We start from the raw sequence: 8,885 nt of genomic DNA, 5'->3' as shown, positions 1-8,885 counted from the left end.
AAACACACAACAGTGCATGTAAGTTGGATGTAATTTATATCATGCTTTCATATTATATAGGTTGACCTCCAACATGGAATTGACTGGGAGAGTCCATATGGTCGCCATCACGATGGGGTGACTGTGCCAGAGGTTGAGTTTCCACGTCCTTTGACTCAGATGGAATTTGAAACACTACCAGATCCAACTGGCTTGTTTTCTAATGTGATAAATGTTTATCATCAGACTATTGTTGTACTGACTGCAATATTTGAAAATATTTAGGTTACAGTTACCAAAGATTTTCTTGCTACAGAGTAGGTGCAAGTTGGTTTTTTGGAAATGTATCAACATGCCTTTTTCGTGATGGTAGTTGCTTCTCATCAACATGCATCTGCGCCTCTTTTGGCACAACAGTTGTGACATTTAGATCTTTGTAATAGAAATGGCGTTTTTTTCTTTCAAATTTTTATGTTTTTAATTCGGACAGCAGAACAATACATTGTGGTATACCTGTTACATTCGATATTTGCCGTGAACATACAATATATTAGGTTAGACATCTTGTATCTAAACATCTGAACATTGACCTGTTTTACACAGATTTGTATATTGTAATAAAATCACTGTTATGATACCATTTCAGTTTTCATTAAGAATTTGTTGATAACATCACATTTAACAGTTTGTAATTACTTTGTTGGTCTAATCTCTTATTGTTTTAACAAACATTTTCAGGAACATAGTTGGTGATTCTGTTATTTGGGAAACCAGATAACAGCTAATACATGAGTACGCATCAACAGAAAATGTCCTACAATAATATGAAAGTGTTTTTATAGTTGATCTGAACAACAATGCTGAGAACTGTCAAAGTACATAATTAACAAGCAGATTATCCTCTTACTTCTTGGTATTAAATGGATCCAGAATATCCATGTCTATCAAGAGACAGAACCGTAAGAACAGTTTAATAATAGTCATTCTGATAACCAACAACATAGAACATTCTGCAATTGATAAACTTGTTACACAATGTTTAAATGGCCCGGCTTAAATCTGACCAAAACCAGAGTAGGCCGAAGAATTGCTTGCCATAAGGTCTTGGTGGAAGTCTTCATAGTTTTTGTGGTTTTTGGATAGCTTCAGAGTCAGGAAGCAAGTGGATGACTGTGGGAGACTGCAGTCAATAACTTCGACCTGGAGATTGGAGCATAGCATACCCCAGCCTGTCCAGAATGTTAGTAAATTCTTGAGCCTGTCTGGCGTTCCTTTTATGCACACAAAGGAATGTATTATGTTAACAGGGAGTCTGATCAATACATTAGCAAGATTAATTTACATGTGCATAATTCAGTTTCCAAAAGCATATATGAAGAGTACTGAAAAATGTATAATCTTTGCTTACCATTTTCTATGAATCTTCGGAGGAAGCTCATGATCAAACAGTGATCCTCCAACGAGAGTGTGTCCTCATCTATATCTTCATCCTTAGGCCAGTTTATGTTATTGATTACCATCTACAAAAAAATTGCAATGCAAATTAATTGGAATGTAGGTAACTGAAGAAAAAATAAACAGTGTTAAGGTAGAACTTTTGATGCATACAAATGTTTGTCTTTCAGTCCAAAATTGAAAAACAGACATAGGAAATACAAGAGTACATTTTTGGCATGCACTGGGATGTACTGTCGAGCAATCTCAAGTGTACACCACCTGGTGTCCCCAACCGCTGGATGTAGGCACTATCTCCACCTACTAACCTGCATATGTGGGCATACAGTAAGAATGAATATTTGCATGCAGTGTTGATTTCTAATCTTTGCAAAGGAAACTTACCTGTGGTGTTATCTCTGCCTCTCTGGCCCTTGGAAAAAGTACTGGTACAGCATCAGGCCTGGAACTAAAAAATTCCCACACACCTGTCTTTCAGCCCTCTTCGGATTTGTTTGACCTGTTGTTTTGTTCTTTCCAAAACCTACACATGGAAAAAAAATAATAATAATTCAAAGTTTTGGGAAAAAATATAAACAAACAAACCTTATCAAGGGTAGTTTTTCATTTTTTATTTTCAGTTGCAGTATTTTTTACAATTATAAAGCTCAGTATAGTCCTGCACTCATAGCGTTCAATAGATTCACGTTTAAAAGTTCAGCGTATTCTCAAGCTCTGGGGTGTGTGTTTCAAATAAGGTCCTGAATGCTTGAAATAAAATGACCCTTTTAAAAAAAAACGAAATCATAAAATGCTTTTGTTTAAAAACTTTGTTTTCATTGTTATAAAAATTAACATCACAAAGCTTATTGAGTGGATTTTTAAAGTTGTAGAGTTGATTTTTGGAATCTCTGATTAAAAAAATATAGAATTGACTATTTCTATGGGCACCATAAAGATGTTGATTTTGCCATTTTGAAAAATAAAAATAATCTCGCAATAATTCGCCTTCTGTCAAACTATTTGTTATCTTTCCACACTTAAAACCATTCAGATGTAGATATATCAGGTGGGGCAGTCATGATTGTGATGGCTTAAGAACAGTACTAGTCTATATTCACCTTAACAGTTTGCGTTGAAATTATAGATGACCTTTCATCAGATATTGTTTCTGCAGGTATAATAACTTACAGCATGGAGGAGTATTTTTTCTTCGAGCCAATGTCTGTTATTGACTGTAACTCCAGGAAGATCCCATGGCAACGTCAAAGAGAGAACCATGGATTTCTCCTCCTCTGACAAATCCTTGGTTCCCTGTAACTAAGTAATCACTGTAGGATAAATAAAACAGTATGACATCACATGATACAAATGCAAACCAAAAAATTGCCCCAAATACATCTGAAGAATTAAAAAAAATTGCAAATGAAAGAGTTTGTTTCTCATGACATTTACAAACAATATCATGGAAAAAGAAAATCTTTTGTTGTAGGTCTTGTAGCATAGTCAAAGTAAAACTGAAAATTTACAAACCATTGTTATGACCTCACGGACATCTTGGTCTGCACAATCAGACTCAGTTACAGTGGCTGTTTCTGGGTCCCCTCCAAACAGCACATGGATGATTCCTTGGCTGAGGCCAACCAGACGAGGACCACCATTCAGAAAGCTGTGGCCGATAATGCGACCCGCCACCACAAAAAGGTCGCTTTCTAGAAGCAACCTCGATGTAGAAGGAGTGAGATGGTCCAGCTCACCTTCAAACAGCAATGTCTTCACATCTGTCAAACAACAATTGATAATATTAACATAAACAGGTTTTTCTGAACAATCTCCATAGCTGCCAATTCAAGAAAATGAAAAAATGAATAACCATACCAGTTTCGTCATCAAGCAAGAATCCATTCTGAAGGTTTGACATGACTATTAAAAGGACATGTCTATTAACACCCTCTCCAATGGCAGCATCACCTCCAAAAATGAAAGCCAAATCTTGCGCAACATTATGTCTCCATCCAGTTGAAGAGTCAAGACTGGACTAATTTCGTTTTGGATGTAAAACAGTGTGGTTTATAAGGGCAGTTGGAGGAGTTGACAGAGTTTTTTTTAAATAAATGACTGTTTTACCTATGAGATGACATTGCAGTGGGTTAGTCCACTGCACCCGTGACCTTTTGTAGAATCTCACAATGGCACGGTTCCTTTCCTTCAGGGTATCCCTTAAACTCAGGGTAAATGAAAGACTTTCTCTATCCTTGTTTGCTTCACGTACTGACTCAATGTACAGCTCAGACGCTTTAGCTGGAACTACTTCTGTAATCCAAGCTTGAAAGAAACATGATCAAAAAAGTGTATACAAACTGATTAGTGCAGTAAAATTTCTGAATCTATATACAAAAAAAAGAAATAAATCAAAATTATATGCAACCATCCATTCCAACCAACCATTTTCTAAACCTGCTTCATCCAAAGAAGGTACTTTGAAACATGGTGCCTATCTCCTGTTCAACAAGCAAAACTTATGAAACATACAACCATGCCGGTTTTCCATTTATTTTCTGACAACACAGACACACACAGGAAAAAGTAGTGTTTTCAAAGATAGTTTCATGTCTCACCTTTACTACTAACTTTAGAAGCGCATAGGATTCAAAGTAATAAACAACTACAAAAACCTTGTCATTACAAGAACAACTGTCATAATTACGAGATCTTGATGTTAACTAATGAGAAACCCATAATAGCGAGATGCAGATCTCATAATTGAGATAACTGGAAAGCAGCTGCCCAACATTATGTGGCACCCTAGTGGCCATGGATTTAAACAGAGTTCTATCGTGTTTATTGAGTAATAAACTTGAGTCCTAATTCTAACCTGTACATGGTACTTACCATTTCTGATGTCCCTCTGAATATCTGGAGGATTATGCTGTGTGCTTAGATCAGTTGAAGGACCAGCTAAAGATAAAACATATGCATGGCACGCGTTACAAAAAATATTTTTAACACAAATGGGTTGGTTTAAATTTGAAATGGCAATGGACAGACGTTGCTGGTGGCTGCAGATATCACTGTACAAACCCTGATCTGAACCTGTCTCCAGTGTCACCACTATATCTGCAACTTGGTGCCGTGAGGAGCTGCGAGTTGCCCCACTGGTGGAAGGGAAAGATTCCTCTCCCTTCTCACTTTCAGCCTGTTTTTCCCTGTCATCCTGTGATAGCCTTTAGAATCGATTTAACAATCAATTTGCATCTGATTCTTGAAGTACTTATTAACATGAAATACAAACATTTCAATATGAAAATAAACAGAAAGATTTATCACAAACAAGATGCTGGCCCACATACAATTTAAGTTATTGATAATACTTTGACCATATGTGTGTTTTATGTGATGGTTTCAGATTATGTGCACCACCTATCTATAAAAAACAATTATTAGCCATGGATTTATTGTAGGCACATCTTATTCTGGATACAGAAGTTATACCCTATCCATGGAATGAAACTTTGCATTATAAAAGTTAACTAACCATCCATACGTAAATATGAGTTTGACCAAATAACATCCGTTCTGATTCAGCCGTTAATTATTTATCACTTCACTGGAAGGAGTAAAGCCTACCGATTTGCCTATTTGTGTATGAATGTAATTGTGAATGTGTTTATGTGACTCAAGTGTAAAGTTCTTTAAGTGGGTACTATGTCAGGACAAGAACAACATAGATTTAATCCATTTGCATTAATAAAGTAAACTAAGTGTACAGATGAGAACTTTAGATTTGGATCAGTACCTTAAATAAGACTGATTGTGTTGCCTTATCTGTGAAAAAGGAATTTCTGCTCCACAAAGAAGACATGGTGTGAGTGGTCCAATATATGTGTTAGGAGGTCCCTCAGTCCCTTCCTACGTGTAAAAGTAAAAAAATATATATAAAGATTGAAGACGCACACAAACAGAGTTTGTGTTTGACACAGTTGCAAATAACAGCAAACGATTGGCTAAAAGCAGATAGAGTTACCTGCTCCAAGCTGATATTGCACTGTAGAGGGCGGATGTAAATTGTAGAGTGGTGAATCATAGTGGTGGGTTCCTTCAAATATTGCACAGTGTACCCTTCATTTGGGCACTGTATAACAGAAAGCTGGCGGTTCCTTGTGTTATCAGAAGTTTTGAGCAACTCATAGCCACCTGCATTCCTCAACTTTGGAAAGTTTTGATAAAGACAATCTGTTAATTCCTGACAGCTGCGAAAGTCACCTGAAAAATAATGCACACATAAACACACAATTAAGAAATACCACTTGACCAACAAACTATTATCATTGGAGTCTTTGAATTCCACTGAAGAAAAGGAGAAGAAATATTATCTTTATCTGTTTAAGGTTTAAAATAAGTGGCTTAAGAAGGAGAAAAGACATTGCAGTGGAAGTGCACAGCTACACAGGGTGCTCTAAAAAACTGAGAAAAAGCAGTAAATGTTTAAAATAATTCAGAAAGAGCTTCCGAACGTTTTACCAACATTTTCCTCAGAATTATTGTATGTGTTACCATACAGTTACATACAATACAATACATTTTTTTCTACAGTGTTAGAGCAGCAAAATAGTTCAAGCAACAATGACATAGATAACATACCTTGGAAACATATGCGCCGCTCACCCAGTCCTGCCCTATGAAGACGGTCCTTATCTGGTCGCCTTGGAACAAATGTTGAATCTTTTCGCCCAAGGCAACAAAAGATGTGTATATATGTGAGGTGGCTGACAGTTGCATTGCTGCGTCTTGGATGCCTTCTACTTGATCTGCTTGCAAACAGTCTTGACACCTCAACTGTGGATGGAAATAGTGAAATGTACCTAGCACCACAGTTATATGTCTAATCAAGAAAATATTTTCTGCATATATATTATCTTACCATCAACAGGATGTTGTCCTGCAACATTTGGCATTTGAGGTGTGGTTGAGACTGTGAGTATATTGACACATATGTAAAAGTGTAGAAATGTGTAAACAACTCTATCTTTAAGCTACCCTAGCCTGCAGTAAAAGAATATATGGACATAGCTTAAAATGTATCAGATTTAAAACTTATAAGATCTCTGTTCACCATCAGTGAATGTTTTATCTTGTCAAAGCTACAAATAGACAAATTATACTTTTAAGTTATATACAAGGCTACATTCACCTTGCAAGTGTTAAAGCTCATTTAAAGTTGCTGCCTAAAATCCTTGTTTTTGTTTGTTTGGTCAGTCATAATACCATTTAAATGAGACCATTATCAGTTCAGACTGAACACTTCAAGTCCATCACACAGCAGTGCACTATTTACTATTAGAGCATTGGATGTAACTGTTACATTAAGGTGACCAGATTTCTGAATTACGAGGAAATTTCCACGTCAGAATAAAACAAAAAAGATGAATTGTTAGAAGGATATAATGACAACATTAAAACAGTGATGGTTTCATTTAAAACATTTGGTGTAAATTTAACAACAAAGAAAATTAAGTGAGAGCAACTCAGATCTAAGTCGATGAGGGTCTCCTTTTTAATAATCATCTTGATTGATGATTTGTCACACAGTCTCACTTATGTTGCAGCCTTCATTTATATTTTATTTGAGTCTTCATCTTCAGCAAAGCAACGCATCCTGGCCCTATTTTGCTTTCCAGGCACAGTAAACGTTAACACTAGCAACGATTCCTAAAGCGAGCAAAACCTTTATCCTCAGCCCTATTCAAGCAACAGAAAAAGATTTTCACATATTTAACAGAACAGTTCCCGCTATGTTCTTCTATTTCTTCTTTTGGAAGATGGCAGCAGCTGTTCCTCCTATGCAAGGACAGCTCCTCTGTATTGTAGCTGTAACTGTGCGCAACGTGCTCAATCGTGGGTTTTTCCCAAAGCTAAAAGTAACAGTCTACCCTTTTAAAAAATGTTTACCTGTCACAAACGATAACATCTGGGACGTTTCATTATTGTATACCAATGGGTGAGCGTAGGCTAAATAAAATCCCCAACTGAAGCATTAAAACACAATAAAACACGTACGTAGGCTGTTGACTTACAAACATTAAAACAAGAACTAATGTTCTGCTTGTAAAACAATGACGAGGAAAAAAAAAACTCTTACTTGTGTTGCTCCTTGGCCTTATGGTGGGGCCTTGTGCTTGTGGAGTTGAACCGGCAGATGCTAAAAAAAAAGACAATTTGAATAAATTCTTCGACAAAGCTGACCAAGATGAAACTCGTCCAATCTATTTGCAGCTTTCCTTAACAACTCCGACACAGACCGTGTTTCCGCTCCCTCCATAACTATATTTGTCAAGAGTCATGTGGTCCACACTCCTTACTTCAGTTGTTTGCCAACAGTCAATATAATAAAAAAGTAGAAAAAGATGCCCAAAGAAAAAAAATGCATATTTAAAAGCATATTTATTCTCAATCACACTCTCCAGCGACATGGTAGGATTATATAAAATCGTCCATTTATTCAGGTTAACTTTAATATCACCTGTAATGTCAAATTGACTTACATGAAGAAATGACAGGAGTTTTTGAAACTGGACAGAAACTGACTGTAAAGAATGTTGTTATTGTACCTCCAAGCCACGGTGGCTGAGTTTTTAGCTCCAGTAAAAAGGTGGTCATTCTCACCCCTGAGCTTCATAAACTGGCCTATCTGCTCCTTTGTCCCTAAAAGAAATATGAAAATACCAAAAAAAAATAATAATCTTGCTTAATATCAGTGTAAAAAAAAGTATTTTTTTAAATTTTACATTTGTCTTAATTTGCAGAACATATTAAAATATTTCTATGCAACTGTCTAAAACAAACTCTTTCAAACTTTTCACTTCTTTACTGAGATTTGCTTGCATTTGAAAGTATATTTCTCTTCAACTGTACCTGGAATCACAAATTATAATGCTAGCTGAATTATAAATATACTTTTAAAAACACATATAGCACATTTCTTCATCAAAAATGCATATTTAAAAGCATATTTATTCTCAATCACACTCTCCAGCGATATGGTAGGATTATATAAAATCGTCCATTTATTCAGGTTATCTTTAATATCACCTGTAATGTCAAATCGACTTACATGAACAAATGACACAATACATTAAAATAATACTAACATAAACTGTTATAAATCACTTGTGTTTAACGTTCACTGTGATGACTGGCAGCAGGAACTCAGTGCTGATAGTCCGGTCAGATCTCTACCGGGTCTAGCTCGCAGCACCGCCGGTAGGGCTGACAAAGCAAGCCGGCAGTTGCTACGGTGGGAGCGGAAAACTCCGAACATGTCGGAGCACGTTTGAAATTAAGCGATGTCTTGATGAATCAAGCAGATTTTTCACGTCTACAAAGTTATATTTCCGCACTGAAAAACATTGTAAAAGTTCATTTGTGTCACAGAAAGTGTCATTTTTCACAGTTTACTCACAGCTTTTGCCACT

At 36.2% G+C, this 8,885-nt stretch overlaps 1 long non-coding RNA gene across 3 annotated transcripts; it reads right to left on the bottom strand.

The window, feature by feature from the left end:
- Positions 1-430: 430 nt before the first annotated feature.
- On the bottom strand, positions 431-7,700 carry LOC124863259. Of its 3 annotated transcripts, XR_007037099.1 has the most exons (11): positions 7,553-7,700; positions 6,335-6,385; positions 6,055-6,249; positions 5,438-5,676; positions 5,210-5,322; positions 4,306-4,371; positions 2,947-3,194; positions 2,605-2,744; positions 1,819-1,957; positions 1,388-1,499; positions 431-1,250 (listed from the first exon to the last, which is right to left on the bottom strand). It is a non-coding gene; the product is annotated as an uncharacterized LOC124863259 (long non-coding RNA). The 3 variants fall into 3 exon arrangements; XR_007037097.1 differs by having other exon boundaries at positions 2,947-4,371; XR_007037098.1 differs by lacking the exon at positions 6,335-6,385 and having other exon boundaries at positions 2,947-4,371.
- Positions 7,701-8,885: the final 1,185 nt, after the last annotated feature.

The sequence above is a fragment of the Girardinichthys multiradiatus genome, chromosome X (assembly GCF_021462225.1).
Source record: "Girardinichthys multiradiatus isolate DD_20200921_A chromosome X, DD_fGirMul_XY1, whole genome shotgun sequence".
Lineage (NCBI taxonomy): Eukaryota > Metazoa > Chordata > Actinopteri > Cyprinodontiformes > Goodeidae > Girardinichthys > Girardinichthys multiradiatus.
Note: the sequence above shows the minus strand (reverse complement) of the source record. Positions and strands in the feature narration are given on the sequence as shown.